The sequence below is a fragment of the Haemaphysalis longicornis genome, unplaced genomic scaffold, assembly GCF_048455015.1.
Source record: "Haemaphysalis longicornis isolate Haplotype H1 unplaced genomic scaffold, Haemaphysalis longicornis Haplotype H1 scaffold_1, whole genome shotgun sequence".
NCBI lineage: Eukaryota > Metazoa > Arthropoda > Arachnida > Ixodida > Ixodidae > Haemaphysalis > Haemaphysalis longicornis.
In genome coordinates, this window is record NW_027526203.1 from 157586747 (window position 1) to 157603254 (window position 16508).

The 16508-nt window shown below is 45.9% G+C and overlaps 1 protein-coding gene across 2 annotated transcripts in view; it reads right to left on the reverse strand.

Annotated features, from left to right (window-relative positions):
* LOC144166828 (putative ferric-chelate reductase 1 homolog) overlaps window positions 1–16232 on the reverse strand; it is a 43543-nt gene extending 27311 nt beyond the window's left edge. For both annotated transcript variants that reach the window (XM_077696321.1, XM_077696318.1), the window contains exon 1: window positions 15968–16232. The gene's annotated coding sequence lies outside the window, so the exon portion shown is untranslated. The remainder of the gene's footprint in view (window positions 1–15967) is intronic.
* Window positions 16233–16508: the final 276 nt, after the last annotated feature.

The following is a 16508-nucleotide window of genomic DNA, read 5'->3' on the forward strand; positions in this document are numbered from 1 at the left end:
CATCAGCATTTCGTCCCCTGAAAGTACGATTGCCTGTTCATATATACAATGCACGAGTTTAAAACTGAACAAATCGTGCCAATGACTCAAACGATGCATTGACGTTTGATATGGTAGTTCCACAGTTCAACCAAAACGTTTTGTTTTGGATTCGCGAATACGATTCGCAAACCATGCCCCTGAGAAGGCAGCAAAAAACGCAGAACATTAAGGGATTCGAACCCGCCAGTCTGAAAGAGCCAGCGCCAGGTGTTAGTCCGCCGCGCCACGGAACAAAGGCAGACCAGCGCATAAAACTTGTACACTGTACTTCATACCTGACTTCCCGAAACAGCACTGTTTTGGCTGCGACTACGATTTCTCCCTGCGAGAACAGTGCTCGCCGCGCTTTTATTTTCCGCTTTTGCTAAAAAGTGCGGTCGATATTGATTCTTTATTACCTTATAAAACTTGCGTAACTCCTCTTCTGCTATTCCCTGAGCTGATCTTTTCTACAAGCTTTGCTGGTCGTACACGAATATGCCGTTTGCAGTTCCGGGAAAAGAATTGTTGCCAAAGCGAACGGCCGAAGCGCGCTAAGCTTAAATACGGATTACATTAGCGCTGGTGTGAGTTGTATCAGCTTCATGGACCTCAGTATATTTACTACACTCTAGGAACTGACAGAACAGAGCCGCATTCTTTATAGCACGAACGGTGCTGGGGAACATGCACTTTTCGCTTCTCGATCGATTCCCGACGACCGTTCCGCCGATCGTATTGTCGATGTCTTCGGTCACCGAGACAGTCCCAGCACACGGACTTTCCATCGGCGGACGTGTTCGTGTCGCCGCCGCCGTCGTGTCGTCGTCGTGTCGGCCTAGCCCACCACGCTTTAAGTAGAAGCGTGTTAATAGGGTAAAAGACACAAATATGGACGAACACGATAGCGTTGAGCGTGCTGCAAGAAGCGCTAATTAACCAAAGGCGCCGCCGCGAGACATTGACCCTGAACAGACGACGCTTGTTTTCGGTGGTCGTGCGAGAACAAGCAGTTCAATTGCGAGATTTCTGCTGCTTGACGGGCACAGGGGAATCGATGACGTACATGGGGGAGGATGGCGCAGCCCAAAAACACGCAGGAAAGGGTGGGAACGCGGCAGCGAACTTTGCTACGAAAGTGTGAGCTTTCCGCTGCACATGAAACAATTACACTTGGCACAGATGACGTTGACCACCCAAGCTAACGATAGCGCTAGTTGATTTAGTGTGCTCAAAACGCCTTTCAGGGCCCCTTTAGGATTGATTTTTCTGGACATCTATCATGGTAAAATTAACCGAGCGATTAGTTTTTAAACCGCCAGCTCCTTTCATGCAGGACAGGCAAGTACTTAGTTCTGCTCAGATTTGCTTTAGCTGGCGATGTTCTATTTCGAACGCTCATGTGAACTAGGAAACCAGGATTCGCTTGATAGAAAAAAAAATGGTGTCAGAATTAGTGACCTCAGATGCAGCTAAAGCGTATTGCAGTGTCGAGCAAAGTATCTTGGTAAACAAAATAGCTCGCATAAACCTCGCCGCAAGCTTTTTTGCTTGGCTTGGGGAGTTTTGGGCTGATCGGGAATTCTTTTGTTCAGACGGAAGGCTATTTTGAAGAAGATGTCTAGACGCTAGTGGCGTGCCTCAAGGATTTGTTCTATCGCCTTTAGTTTTTAACATCCTTATGAGAGACATTCCTCTACTCCCAGATGTAGCAAACTTCGTTTATGCGGATCATATACCGTCCTTTGCGGCCACAGTCGACATTCGTTATATGAACGTTCGTAGGCCTATTTAGCTCTGTTGGAGACAGGGCTTGACAGCATTCATTTAACAATAAATGTGTCGAAGCGTGCTCTAACCGTCTTACCGATTGCAGGGCGAGTTTCAATTTCTCTGGCTTACAAAAATCAAGTCATTCCGAAGGTAGATTCACTGAAGCATGTTCGTATTACATACAGTTCTGCTCTTGATTGCCATACACATATTGATACATCAGTTATTAAAACGGAGGCAGCATTTGGTCGCCTCACGAGACTATTAGGCAAACGAGCATAAATACGCCGGGACACACTTTTGCTGTTGTACCCGTCCTACGTGCGCCCAATCATGGAGTTTGGTTGCGTCATGTTTTTGCATTTGCTCATTTACAAACTGGGGAGAGGAGAGGCGCGTCCTTTGATTTTGCCTTAGCCTCCTGCGGTTCGTCCGAAACCGGGTTTTCTACTTACAGGCATGCATTCCAAAACTCAGGGTCCGATTTTTCTTGTGACGGTTAAAACTTACCTCCGCATGCACGAAGCCGCCCTGGAACTGACAAGCCTGCATTTATTTGTGCTCCGAGTTTATTCTGTACATCGCTATGGCCGAAACGTATTTTCCACCAAGTGCAATTCATTCAAACATGCCTTGATTGTATTTCTGTTAAGCTATAGGAAGTTATCTTAGCATCCGCTTTTGAACGAGAAACTGAGCTTTTCTTTTAAAACCCCTCACGTTCGGCTGCAAAACTTTCCCCACGCTCTCTTTCAACCGCTATTTTCAACCGTAACACTTCGTTCAACTTTTTTCTAAATCTTGAATGCTTGCAGAAAGTAATCAACTAATACAATGAGTACATACTTAGATTAGAGGGTCTCAAAGTGCCTCAGCCAAAAAGTACTGCTATGTCCCCATCAGATAAGTTAGAAATTTGCTTAAAATACTTTTTTTCTCCTTCCCGGTCTTGGCGTTCTTTTAACACTGGAATGACGTGATTACAGTGGTGTAGCGTTTCTTTGCCGGTTTCCTTAAATTGCAGCTAAGAACACATTCGATAGCCACTGTAAAAAAAACTATAAAAGCGAATCAGAAACGGAAGGCGTATCCGCAGCGACAAGCAAATCATGCATTGCTGCTCTGTGCTGGCAATAGCAGTAGCTTCCATAGTGCTTGCAGATGCGAAGAAAAGAGTTAAACTGTTTATCGAAAGTGTTGAACAGTTCCTTTTACTGTACAATCTACTGCAAAATGTCTTCTATGGTATGTCAACGATTACAACACTAAGTGAAGCGAAATAAAAGGTTCGCTGGGACACTTAAGGCTGCGTATTTCTATGAATGTGAAAGCATTACTCTTTATGGCCGCAAGTTTAATGTTATTAATTTAATTTCATCAATTTTTATAATTTATTTCGTTTTATTATTGGCGCATAAATCTGAAGTTTTATACCAGAGGTTGTTTTCTAAGAGAAACAAAAGAAATTGGCGGACGATTACTATACTCGCTAATGCGTAATTTCAGTGCAGCGCAAACCGTAGTCTTCTCGACACGGGCTTACCTACTTCGTCTCAGGAAGTGTTCGCGTCATCAGCAAATGCACGATAGTGCGCGGTACAGGGATCGGGAGGCCGTTGTATGGCACCACCGTCGCTTCAGCCGACAGCACCGCCCGTGGCGAACCACTCGTCAGTGGAATGCCGGTGGCGGTCAGCGCAGCGTACTTGTGCATGGCTTTCTGTCATTCTGCTGCTGTGTGATTTGCAACGCGTAGATAACCACAAGGACTTTTAAATGCGAATGCATTTATTAGTCGGGGGTTGTCTTGCGTCCATCGAGCGGCGTGCGCCTGCATTCCTCCAGCGCGAGCGCACGTGAGCGCGCGCCTCGTAGTTCTGCCTTCGTCGTCGTCGTCGTCGTAAATGCGAATGCATTTCTTAGTCGGGGGTTGTCGTGCTCCGTCGGCGTGCGCCCGCAGGTGTTATCTCTCCGCGCTCAATGCCGAACGCATGCGCTTGAAGCGAGCTGTACTAGTTTGCTCGAAGCGGCAAGGACGGCGAGTACTGCGGTGTTAGTCTCGTGTCTAACGTGTATGGGAACTTGATATCGCACGCTGTTGCCACGTCTCCCGTTCGAGACACGTCTCCGTACAAGGACTTGTACACCCTTGCCTACACCGGAGACGGAGTCTTTGTGGTGACCGTGTACCTCGCGCCCAACCTCGCTCGAGACGCCGTTGCCGCGCAGCTGGACGCGGCTATGGAAAGTGTGCGCGTGCGCTCCAAACCCTCTGACCCCATAGTCTTGGTTGGCGACTTCAACGTTGACGTGCGCAAGAAGAGTGGCGAGTGGCTGGTCGAGTACATGCTAAACCAGGCACTCTATGCATTGTCTCTCTGCCGGCTTCGACACGTGCCCCACTACCATTCACGGGAGTTGCATTGATCTGGTCTTTACGCGAAACTGTGACGCGCGTATGCTTCTCAAAGACCCTTTGGCCGTGCACTTTAGCGATCACAAGGCAGTGATTGTGGCCGTCAGGTACAACGATAACATAAACAGGTGCTGATGAATAAATGATTACGTTCACACTCTCGTCATTAATTACGCCATTACTCGCAACACACTCATCGGTGCACCCAATGCGTTCGCATTTCTGCACGATTCCCTTCGGGGAGGTGCGGGGGAATTTTTTTTTCATACCGGTAAATATTGAAAGCAGAGGCGACATTTACGAGACATCCCATGCTTGTGATTTACGCCGATACTCAGTAATTAAAATAGCAGACGACGCTCAATGCGCCAAGCTGAAAGTCAAGCTGGAAGTGCAACTCCGTTCCTTCGTGCACATTTTTCAGGCCTGCATGCAGTTTGTCGTATCGATGAATATACTGCAGCTAAATGATCCTACAAAGCCGGTGTGTGCAGCCGATCTAGGAATGCTGCGGCGCTGGCCTTTGGCAGTGGATGACGAAATGGAGTCGTGCGCAAACAAAACACTAAGTTGGGGGTGCCTTCCAAGATTTACCTCAAAATAGAAATTGTGATAGACGACGCTCCGTAACTACAATACTACGGCAGAAACTTGTTTAATTTCAGAGAAATGCGTTTACTATAGCCATCGGCAATCGTTTACAGAATAAACAACGCATGATAGTAGAACGTTATTGGTTGTCGTGGAAACGCATTGCGTTATAGGACTTGCAATGGTTCCTGGATAGTTGGTTAATGGTTTTTCAAAAAACAATACCTGCGTGGCTGAAGGACGAGACAGGAGCGAGCCGAAAACGTGCCCGCATACTGATTGCAGCGGTCGCGCTTTAGAAGCTGCCACCTACCCTTGAAAAATCATGCACTCCTTCGTCTAACAACGATGAGGGTTTATCACAAAGCTTTCTCGTGTGGGTTTCCTTGGTTGCCTTCAGGATTTAAACTTTGAGTAGGTGAGCTTTGAATTTGCGAAGCACGCAGTTTGATCTTTTTATCGCAGTGTCATTGACTTGGGCCCTTTCCCATTTTATTCAGTCGTTAGACGGAGGGCTGGATGATTTTGCTGTTTTTTTTGCACCTCCTTGACCCCTCCCAACTCCTAACTGCTTCCAGCGTGTGGGAAATGTGTCTGTGCTGGAGGACTCGGGCTGATGCACCCCTGTTTGTAGCAACTAGGCGCGCGTTTCTGGTTTCTTCACAAGGCATTACACGAATTTTTAGGTACTCGGCCAAGAATACTGAAGCAATAAAAAACACGGGCTGAAGTTAACACTGCCGCATTTTTTAACCATTGGTGCCAGCCATTATTCCACACAAGTGGCAAGATGGGAAAAGGAGGCGGATGATCTGTAGCTTGGGCTGTAGGGTGGTTGAATAAATTTGGCTCTTTGTAAAATGATCACTACAAACGTGGCAGTTGCGCTTCAGCTCTCAGGCACCCATACAGTCACTCACCAAAACCGAAGGCAAAAAGCTTACGGTTACAGAAAGAACGTGTAAACTGCCGCGACGTTGCCACAACCACATGGTAATCGACCTCGTACATAAGTGCCTTTCTCTTCAAAGCACACGTTTCGAAGTATCCCACCGTTAAGGCTGGCGTGGAAACCGTAGTTACTGAAACCAGTAAAAGTAATTTAAAGTGGCAGAAATGAGTACTGTAATACTAATAATATATTTATTCCTTTTCGAATAGCGCGGAGACAGGCGCAAAGCGCTTTGAAAAGCGCTCATGTCAATGTGGCCCATTCCCAACCGTAGAAGCGTTCAATAAGTTTACGTAGACGTTAGTTGATTTAAGAACAAAAATAATACTAATAATGGTAGTTTTATTTGTACTCAGATCAGGTGGAGCCAAGCGTAGATAGCTGAAAAAGCGCTCATGTCATTGTAGCCCATACCCGACTTTATAACAGTCCGACAAGTTTACGCAGCCGTTGCAGCATCTAAGAGCCAAACACATCTTTCTAAACTTTGTTTTACCGCACATATCCGCTCTCAACACGACCAAAACATTCAAAACACCGAAGCAAACACGGCAAAAACAACAGAAAGCGGCGTATCCGATGCAGCGGCTCATTCCACTAACGAAAGGAGCGCCGAGTAGTTGCGCCACCTGTCCAGCTGCCCAGTCCCTATACTACGCCATTATCTTGAAAGGCGTCGCCGCCGTGGAACATGTCTCACGCAGTCTCAAAATTCCGCCCTCCCCCTCACACTTTTGTCGTACTTGTACTTTCATCCTCCGCTTTCCTGCTCCCTCTATCTTCGGTGGCGTCTTCGTTCTCTCGGTTACAACGAGGCCGACGCTGAGGGACTACGCAGAACCACAGGAACGGGCACTTAAGGGCTGCGCTCTAATGCATGGCTCTACGTAGCCGCTGCTGTTGTGCCGCCCTGTGCTCCACTCCATTCGCCCACGAGTGACGGGCGGCACATCGTCTCCAAACAATGAATTCTCGCCACAGTTTTCTGGAAAGCAAACATGTAGTCTCCTGGCCAGTGGACAGTGCCCCGGTGCCTCCGACGCCCCCCAAATGGGTGCATCCTCGCCAGAATCTTCTGGCAATGGGCAGTCTCCCTGCAGGCTGCCTATTGCCCAGTACTACTAAGCAGAGGACCCGTCCATCCACAATCGTTTTTAAATGCGGAGCATTTCTTAGGCTCGCGATGTCACTCGTCGATGTTGTCGGCGCCGTCCACACGCTCACTGCGCATGCGCGTCGCGTCGAGGCGCAGGTGCGCGTCTCTCCCCCGTACCCTCCTCGCTCTCAACAACAGGTGCGGCGGTGCGGGAGGAGCGCGTGTACCCCGTGCGCTGCGTCGCGCTCAACAGTAACGGCGGCAGGGCGTGTACACGTGATAACGGCGTGGTGGGTGCGTGAAAGTTCGCGCGCTTGTGTACGGAAGTGTGCGCATGCGCGTCTCTCCCCCGTACTCCTCTCCCTCGAACGCGGGCGGTGTGTATATAAGCGGCGGAGCGCGCGTTCGGAATTCAGTCAAGGGCGTCTTTGCTTGGCTTTCGCTTGACTTGACGCTTTGCTTGACGGCACCAAGCAATAAAGACAGACTTTAACTTTACACTCCTTGCCTTCGCTTCTCCTTCATTCAATAAATAAGAATAATAAAGACGAAATAACAATTAAGCATTCCCAAACCATACCCAATTACGCAACATTCACGCGATACCCCCACCACTCTGCGACGCATTTACTCGAGTTTCCCCCGTGGGAAGATGCGGGAGGGGTTTTTTTAATACCCTCAAGTGTCACCGTGGTGAGGCGTTTTGCGACTCCTCGTCCCCCCCCCCACCCCCCCCCCCCCACGCGGATGGCTTGTGACGCGCCGCCCCTCGTCGCCAAATCACGCATCCTCGCCGGAATCTTCTGCCTAGCCGGCAGGCAAGCTGCCAAGCAAGCAGGCAGGTTGCGGGTAGTTTACTGGCTAGCGGGCAGTCTCTTTAGCGGGAAGGAGAGCCTGCGCGCCCGCCATCTTTTTTGGATCCATCAAATAAATGTCTACGCACGCATGCGCGCACGCATCTCTATTTTTGCACAATGACGCAAAAAAATTGCATTGTAAATTGGTTGGTCTGCTACGCTTTTCAAGGACCCCTAGTTTGAACGGCGCTTTAGCTTCAACACGACTGAGCGAATGAGTGACAGGGCATGGTTGCCGATGCTGAAGCGATTCAATTATGCATTCTGCTGTCTCTCGAGCTGCTTATGTCTGCAGGTTTATTCCCGTCAAGCTTAACTCGAATCAAGTTTTTAGTGCGCCGGCCAACTCAACAGGATAGATCACGCGTTGATTTCAAAGAAAATGGCAAGTGCAAGAAGTTTGTTTTTCTAGCCTACGGGTAATTATCGAAATATGATTATCTGACGACAATCTTCACGTGTATTTGTTGATGTGAACAGACTCCCTGTGAGAAACCCAACGGATTAGTCCCTGACGAATTGCAGTACTCGAAACGAAACTTTATTTTATTGACAGGCGACATTGCTAAAACTGACCATAGAATCACGGTACAATCCGCTCACGTGTGCGCTGCTGAGCCGAAGGTCGCGGGTTCGGTTTCCGGCCGCGGCGCCCGCTTTTCAGATGGAGGCGAAAAGCGAAAACGCCCGTGTGTTCGAGATTTCTGCGCAGATTGAAGATCTCCAGATGCTCAAAATTAATCCGGAGCCTCCACTACGGCGCGCCTCATCGCCTTTGTAGCTTCCGCACATTAAGTCTTTTTTTATCACTGTGGCCCAATATTAAGAAATGTGATCTCGTTTTCATACTCGTAGATCCTCATATTTTATTGATATTGTGGATACAGTGTTTGAAACTGAGTTACTCATTCTTGGTAGCAGTTGCCTTAAGTTTGGCAGAAAAATAAATAAACTCATTAATACTTTCACCCTGCCCTCTGGTGTGCCGAAGTTGTCATTTTATGCCCAATCTACTGTGCACCAGTAGAGGTGTTGGCAGATTCGAAGAATATCACGCGTTGAGGGTGTCTGTTTTTTAAGGTACAGTTATTCACACCCATGAAGCATAAAGCTTCAAACCCAACTGCACTGCTTCCAAGATCTAAAAAAGTAACAGAAAATATATTTTATGAAGGACCGTAACCGAAATTGTGTCAACGTGCTGAGTACTTTTTCTTTGGCTTAGTTTGGCAGACATGATGTTTGTACGTTATACGTGTAAAATGAACCAAGCAATTTTGCCACGAACGCAAAACAGTAAATTATTATAATTTTTGTCTGGAAAAATAGTGTATGCACAATACAGTTATTCTGTGAGACAGTGAACAATAAAAAACACAAAATCACAGATTTTTCTGTTCAGGAAAACCGAACTAGGTATGTTGTAAAAAGCCGAAAACTAAAGCCTGAAAACAGGGAGTTGACATATTTTCTGTAGTGAAAAACACAAATTGCTTGGAAAGGAACAAAAACATAGAAAACGGAAAACCTAAATTTAGAGAAAATTTCTGGCAGCACATCTGCAAGAAAACTTCTTTTTTCGAGGAAAAAACGATTTATATTGTAGGCCTTTCCAAGCGGATACCTGGGTTAGATGGCTCTTAGTACTGTGAAACATATCGGCAGCACGAATCAAACGAGGACAAAAAAAAAGAAAAACAAAACAAGCTGTGGGCTTGACCTAATCTCTAGAAATTAAGAGACTAGTAAAACTTTATTGGAATTTGTGCGCTTTTTCTGCTCTATGTCTTTCACTCTTATTAAAAGCTCGAGGCACTTACAACAGAACACTAACCAGTATTCACTAGGTAGTTAATGCCTTTACTAACTGGCCATGGATAACCTAGTAAAATACTACGCGGGACAACCTGAGCGTGCAGAACGACATAGACACATTCAACACGCACATATCACACTTAGACGGTAATTCATTTGAAGAACAAAACCAACAAGATGCGCGAGGGGAGCGAGTACCGCTAAGTTACCTTAGAAATACATGTGCTCTTCTTGCTTTGAAAGCGAAAGTGAAAATGGAAGTTTATTTTATAAAAAGTAATACAAACCTATTATACAGGCGAGGGTCCCATAGTCAACAGACTGTAAGGGGACCCTCGATTATGAATACACAAACAAATTTGTCAAAGCAGCAAATGGGCGTGACATCTCATCATAATAGTAAAAAGACAAGTGAAGTTAATTTATAATCTACATGCACTCAACAGTAAGCCTAATATATAAAAAGGTATACAAACAATGGGAAGTAACACAAATGAAGTAACGGCAGAAGCAAACAGGAATACCACTCATAAATACGAACAAAAGCACGATTGTAATTAAACCAGAAGAAACTCTCTAACATTTTTTAAAGCATGTAATAGAGACGATGATTTAACCGTAACAGGCAAATTATTCACAATGTGACAGCTGTGAAACAAGATGTTTTTTTACTGTAATTAGTGGGAACAGTTGGTAATAAGAAATTATTATTACGTGAAAATCTGGTGAAGGTATTGCTTCCTAAACAAGCAAGATCAATCAAATTATAAGAATGGTAACAGTACAATAATTTGTAAAAAATATTCCCAAGTTGTAGTGAAATGCTGCATTAATTGATAGTATGTTATTCTGACGTAGAATGCCTGAAGCATAAGAACGACATGAACTAAACGTTATAATGCGAATACACTGATTTTGAATATGTTGAACCGATGAAACGCGAGAAGAGTACGCGTCGCCCCATGAAACGATGCCATAATAGAAATGACTGAACAAAAGCAAAACATAAAGACAACAAAGCATGATGTCGGAAAACGCGCCGATACTTGATCAAAGCTCGTATGCCAAAAGCGGTTTTTTGCTTAAGATTGGAAAAGCGCGATATATATGTGAGGTTAGGGTCGAGATAGATGCCAAGGAATGTAACGCGGTCACATGGTGCAATTAATTGAGGCCCAAGTTTTAGTTCAGGAAAAATAGTGATAGTTTCTGGTAGGACCTGAATAGCATAAATTTAGTTTTTTCCGGGTTAATAATTAGGTAATTGTCACGGCACCAGTTTATAACGTTGTTAAGCACTGAATTCAAGTTCGAGGTAGCTAACTTTGATTTATTAGATAATGATATTGTAGCATCATCCGTATACAAGACGCAATAAGAGGGATTGCTGTAATCGGGAACGTCATTAATATATATAAAAAAGTAAAGGACCTAAGATTGATCCCTGGGGAACACCTTGGTTAAATGTTCTGGTTTTAGAGAAGGTATCAGCAACATATACAGTGTATTTTTTGTTCAGTAAGTAACTTCTCAAAAATGATAATTCCGGTCCGGTTATGCCATACGTTTCTAATTTAATTAACGAAATTTGTGATTAATGGCATCAAATGCCTTAGTAAAGTCTAAAAAAAACTGACCTCAGGAAATTTCCATACTTAGTAGATTTCTTATAAAGTCAGTTAATGAAAGCAAACCTAGGTTAGTGGAACGTTCAGACCGGAAACCGAATTGACAGGGGTTTTGTATATTAAACTTAGTTAGGTAGCTATTAAGACGTTTGGAAAACAGCTGTTCAAATAGTTTACTTAGACAGGAGAGAATGGAAATGGGGCGGTAGTTAGATAGTTATAATCAATCGCCTTTTGTGAAAATGGGTATCACTTTTGCTTTCTTTAAAGAAGATGGACACATTCAAGACTTAAATACAAAATTTATTATATTGGTAAGTGTATTTCCGATTAAATTGACACCAACTTCAAATGGCGAATTGAAATGTTGTCTAGGCCTGGGCTCATGTTTTTTAGTGTAGCAAGCGTAGACCGCACTTCTGGTGTAACCGGGAATAAAAAGAAAGACTGACTAGCACGGCGCATACCAAGTTCCGCATCCACAGACTGAGTGGTATTGTTGTAGACAGCGGAAAAATAATCGCCAAAGGCATCGGCAATGTCAGTAGGTTTATTTAGGTTTGTTCCATTGTAGGTCATTTTTCGTATTGGCGCATTAACTGTAGTCGAGTAGAAAGGTATTAAACAAATTCCATTGTTTTTTGTTATTTTCGTGTTTAGCAAATTCACTCTCATAATTACTTTTTTTGCCTGTTCTAAAAGAATGTTTAGGAGCGAGCAGTATTTTTGTATCGCTTGGCTAAATTGGAATTGAAGGGCTGCCTTTTTGTTTTCTTGTAGAGATTATCTTTCTTTCGCATGCTTTATAAAAGTCCGTTAGTAATCCAAGGATTGTTCAGGTAACTGAATCTTTTTTTACAGTTCACAGTATTAGTGCCAGATGACACAGCTCTTAAAAATGCCGAAGAAAAGTGCTGCAGTGCTACTTCTGCCTTATCCATAGAGTTAATGGTACACCAGTCAGTCGCCCAGATAGCTTCTCTAAATTTTGCTCAATCAAATACGGATGGAAAGGGAAAACTGCGTTTTTCAGGCACGTCCACGTCAAAAATAAGCAAAATAGAAAAATTACCGGTGCTATCTGAGTCAAAAACGGCTGAGAAAGGTTGGGGTGATAGATTAGATAGTGCATGGTCTAATAACGTGCAAGGACCATTGCGCACGCATCTTTTGGGAGAATTTATCAGAGATTCGAATCCGAACCCAGTAAAGCTATCTGCGTAATCTGTAGACGAGTTAGATTCGGTGTCAAGTAAGTTAATGTTTAGGTCACGAACTAAGAGAACTTCCTTATTTTCGAACGCTAGCTGGTTAAGAATAGTATCAAGGTTAAACAGAAATTCAGAGAGAGGAGATGAAGGGGAACGAAATATGCAACCAATGATGTACTTTTTATTGTTATAGGGAGTAGTGACCTATCCGTTTTTATCCACACCGATTCGCAATGATTATTAGTGAAGGACAGATAATGCCTACGCGTGTACGAGATATTAGGCGATATAAAAACTTCTGTTCCTCCATGGCTATCTGAAGCTCGATGACAATATTCTGATTGATATGACGGGAAACTGTGGATATTTCTGTCACATTCAGAAAGCCAAATTTCTGATAACCATATGAACGAGAAAGAACGGTTCAGTGAAGCTATGAAACTATTAATTGTGTCGAGGTTCTTCTTCAGGCTTCGTGAATTAAAAAGGATTAAAGACTGCTTGTTGTTAGAAAAAAGGGTTTTTGCATCATCGAGTGACAGCAAAGCCATTGGTTGCAGTTTGCCAGCAGTAGCTCAGAAAGATACAAGACTGAGGATTATCAGAAAACCCTCAAGTCCCTGTCTGTGCCTGTGCGAAAGACCTTGCTGTCCTCGGTTTTTCGAGCGTTGATGCAACAGCTGCCCGTCCATTGAAATTGCCAGTGGTGCTCCTTCTTAAGAGCTAGGGCCTTGGAAAAAACCTTGTTTTCAAATGTCAGATGCTCGCTGGCGAAGACGGGCACATCGGTGTTTCCAGAAAAAACAAATGTTTCTCGTGCACAGCCTTGCCTTGCGAGCCTTCCGGAGGAAGTAATTATTTTTTTCACGCGAGAAGAATCGAACGATTATATTTTTTTCATTCTTCTTTTCGACATCCTTGGGACTCGATGCGCGACATCAATGTCAGTTACCTCAACAGAGCACTCGATAGCGTTTGCGATGGTCTGCAAGATCTCATGGCAGTTTTCACCTTCCGTCACAGTGACTCCCTTGAGCTCAACGTTGTTCAGTCTCGAGTACTGTTCTAGTTCGCCAACCCTTTTTTTAAGAGCAGCGTTCCGTGCCGTAAGCTCGTGATTTGACGCTATCAGCTCCGCCTGTTTCGCCTTCATCAAGTAATATTCCGTACTTAGGGAGTCAACAGTCTCAGATAGCTTAACGTTTTCGCCGAGTCCCCGGTTTTCTAACTTCGTCTTAAACTTATCGGCAAGCGCATTCAGCATACCATCTAACTTATCATCAAGCATCGCCTCAAGGGACGCAATCTTCTGAGCTAGCTTTGCATTAGTAGGCATTGCACCGCAGAAAATGAGCACCAAAGCGCCACAAATTCTGGCCGGCAACAGTCCGGGCAAAACAAAAAATTAGTGCCCTTCCACTCTGTGAAGAAGAATGACCTGCAAAGCTGGACGCAGTCCACGGAGTGCACGAAACAAAACACGTTTATCGTAATTTGCGATGGAGCATATTTCCTAGCCAATTAGCTGAATGAACCTCTGACGGATCCAACCTTTGTTCTTGCCGATAAATATGGAACTGTCAGTGTCCGTCCCGCGTCGTAAGCATCTCACTGTTTGTGTAAGGCCGAGTTCAGACTTTTGCCGGAACTGTCGTAATAACTTTAAAGAATGACGTCATTTCATGTCTCAGCCAGCCGAACTGCGTGACATGGCATTTTTTTACGCCCATAGATCAGGATACGTGTTTTTCGTCGGTAATCTGCACATACCCTAACTCACAAACCCAATCCGCTCTACCACTAAGGAATCCGGACAGGTCCCATTGGGCCGTTTAACGTCCGCGTTTAAGTCTCGCACCAGCATAACGAACATGCCATCCATCAGTACGGGCATGAAACCTATAGCTGCGCGTGCACGCCTCTCCTCCTCCCTCCCACCGTTCTCCACTTAGTGGAGAACGGTGAACGGAGAACGGAGAACGGAGAACGCATAAAACTGCAACCGACCGTTTGCGTGTTCTTAGAAGGGACAGACGCCGTCGAAAATATCCCCTGAAAGCCCTCTGAAGAAGTGATATTGGCTCACGCCGGCATTCCAAGCGGGCAATTTGCGGTTCATCCGGAAGGAATTCGCCGCTACTCCACGAGCTGAACTTGAGGCGGTAACGGCGGTGCCAGCAGCTTTCCGTTGTTTTTGCACCCACTTTCGCTTTTGTTCGGGCCAACGCTTCGATTCTTGCTCTTCTTCCTCCAAACGAACGGAATGCATCACTCCCATAGCGATTTAAAACCTGGAAGTCCTTGAGCTCTATTCTCGCGTACAAACGTGCGGCTGTCCGTTTTCTTTCCCTCTCGTAGGCATATTACTCTGTGTTAAGATGTCTGTGTAGCACATCAACCCACACACGAACCACTCAATTGAGGAGGACAGCCGACTAACCGCATGGAGCCATGTAATTCGGACATCTAAATACCAGTACAACCAGCATTTCATCGGTAGCGGCATGAAGCTTACCTGTGCCTGCTCGCCACCTTTTTCTACCCGCAAACCGTGCGCGCACAAACCAGCAACCGGTGATGGCGCATACTTAGACGTGAAAGACAGCGGCGAAAATGTCGCTCGGAAGGTCTTCCAAGCTGAAAAATAAATACGGGCTCAAGCCGACCTTCCAACTGGGGAAGTTTCTCTTCTACCAGGAGGGATTCGCAGCTACTTGGCGAAGTGAATTTGAGTGGAAACGGTGACGGCAGGTTTCGGTCGTTTTAGGGGGCAGCCCTTTGGTAGCCGTTACCTAGGCTTCGCTGTAGCGGCGTCTGTTTCTGTCTTCGTAACCGACTCAGCGAATGCAGCACTGACGAAAGGGAGAAAACGGAGAGGAGCATCTAGCCAAGCGTGGACTGGAGCACGACACCTGCGGCTACGGCCTCATCCCTCTCACTGCCTTTCCCTCTCATGTGTTTCATGTGTCGCCACCAAGGAGCGCCCTCCTCTGACGCTTTCCCCAGAAGTTGTTCCATTCTCCGCTAATCCAAACCACATCACGTTTGCGTGAGAGGTTCAAACACGATATGCAACAACATGCTCGCTGCTCTCTTGTGCGGGGCTAATCCGAACCACGTGACATTTGCGCAGGATGTTCGAACATGATTTGCAACATGCTGGCTGGCAGTGGCGCACTCCTGCTGCCTCGCCAGCACAGTAGAGCCCGTCGCCGTATGTTCGCTAATCACGCGAACCACTTCCTGAGACGCAGCCGAAATACGCCGTGACCGAGAACACTGCAGCTCGCGCTGCACACAAATTTCATATGAGGGAGTGTAGTAATCGTCAGTGCATTTTTTACGCCCATTCATGCTTCTGTTTATTTTTCGCAATCATCTGATAACCGCACTACCACCGTAAGCTTCCGAATGCACAACTTGCCACTGGAGCATGGGTGGAGGCGACGGGGAAAATAGCTGGGGAAGAGGTGTCAGCGGTGGTGTGGAGGAGCCCCGGAACGGTGCCGAGTAAATCGATGACACCGGAATGAAAATTATGGGGGGGGGGGTAGAAGTATACTGCTTTGCAGTACTAACCAACACTAGGAATGTTTACACAACCAACCTACAAATGCAGCAGATGCGACCTAGGAAGCGCGTCTTGTCACCGCCACTGTTGCTTCCAAATGAAGCCGGGTTACCGTGGGTGACCCCGCTTGGTGGTGACGAGAGCCGCCAGGTGTAGCAGGCTGCAGGCAGCGCAGGCTGAGAGGCTGTCTGTTGGGCCAATGCTCAGACGCGCACGTGTGGGTAAGCGGTGCAGGCGCACGTGGATTTGACCACGTAGGAAGGTGATGCAGCAGGAACCCGAAGATGGTATCCGGCAAACAGGCTGCAAATAGAGCGGATGCGACTTAGGAAGCGTGTCTCGTCGCCGCCACTGTGCTGCCAAATCCGTAGTGGAATAGCCAGCAGCGGAAAGTCATATGATAAAGTCGGAGGGCTTGTCGCAAAACTCAAATACTGTAATACCTCTTGAACACTAACTCGCACATCTCGAAAAATCGGCTATGTCGAAATTTTCAGCGGCACCCAACCATTTTCTATACATCCCATGCATTTGTTGCCCTTTATTTCGAAGTATTTTGGGGCCAAACTGCGGATAT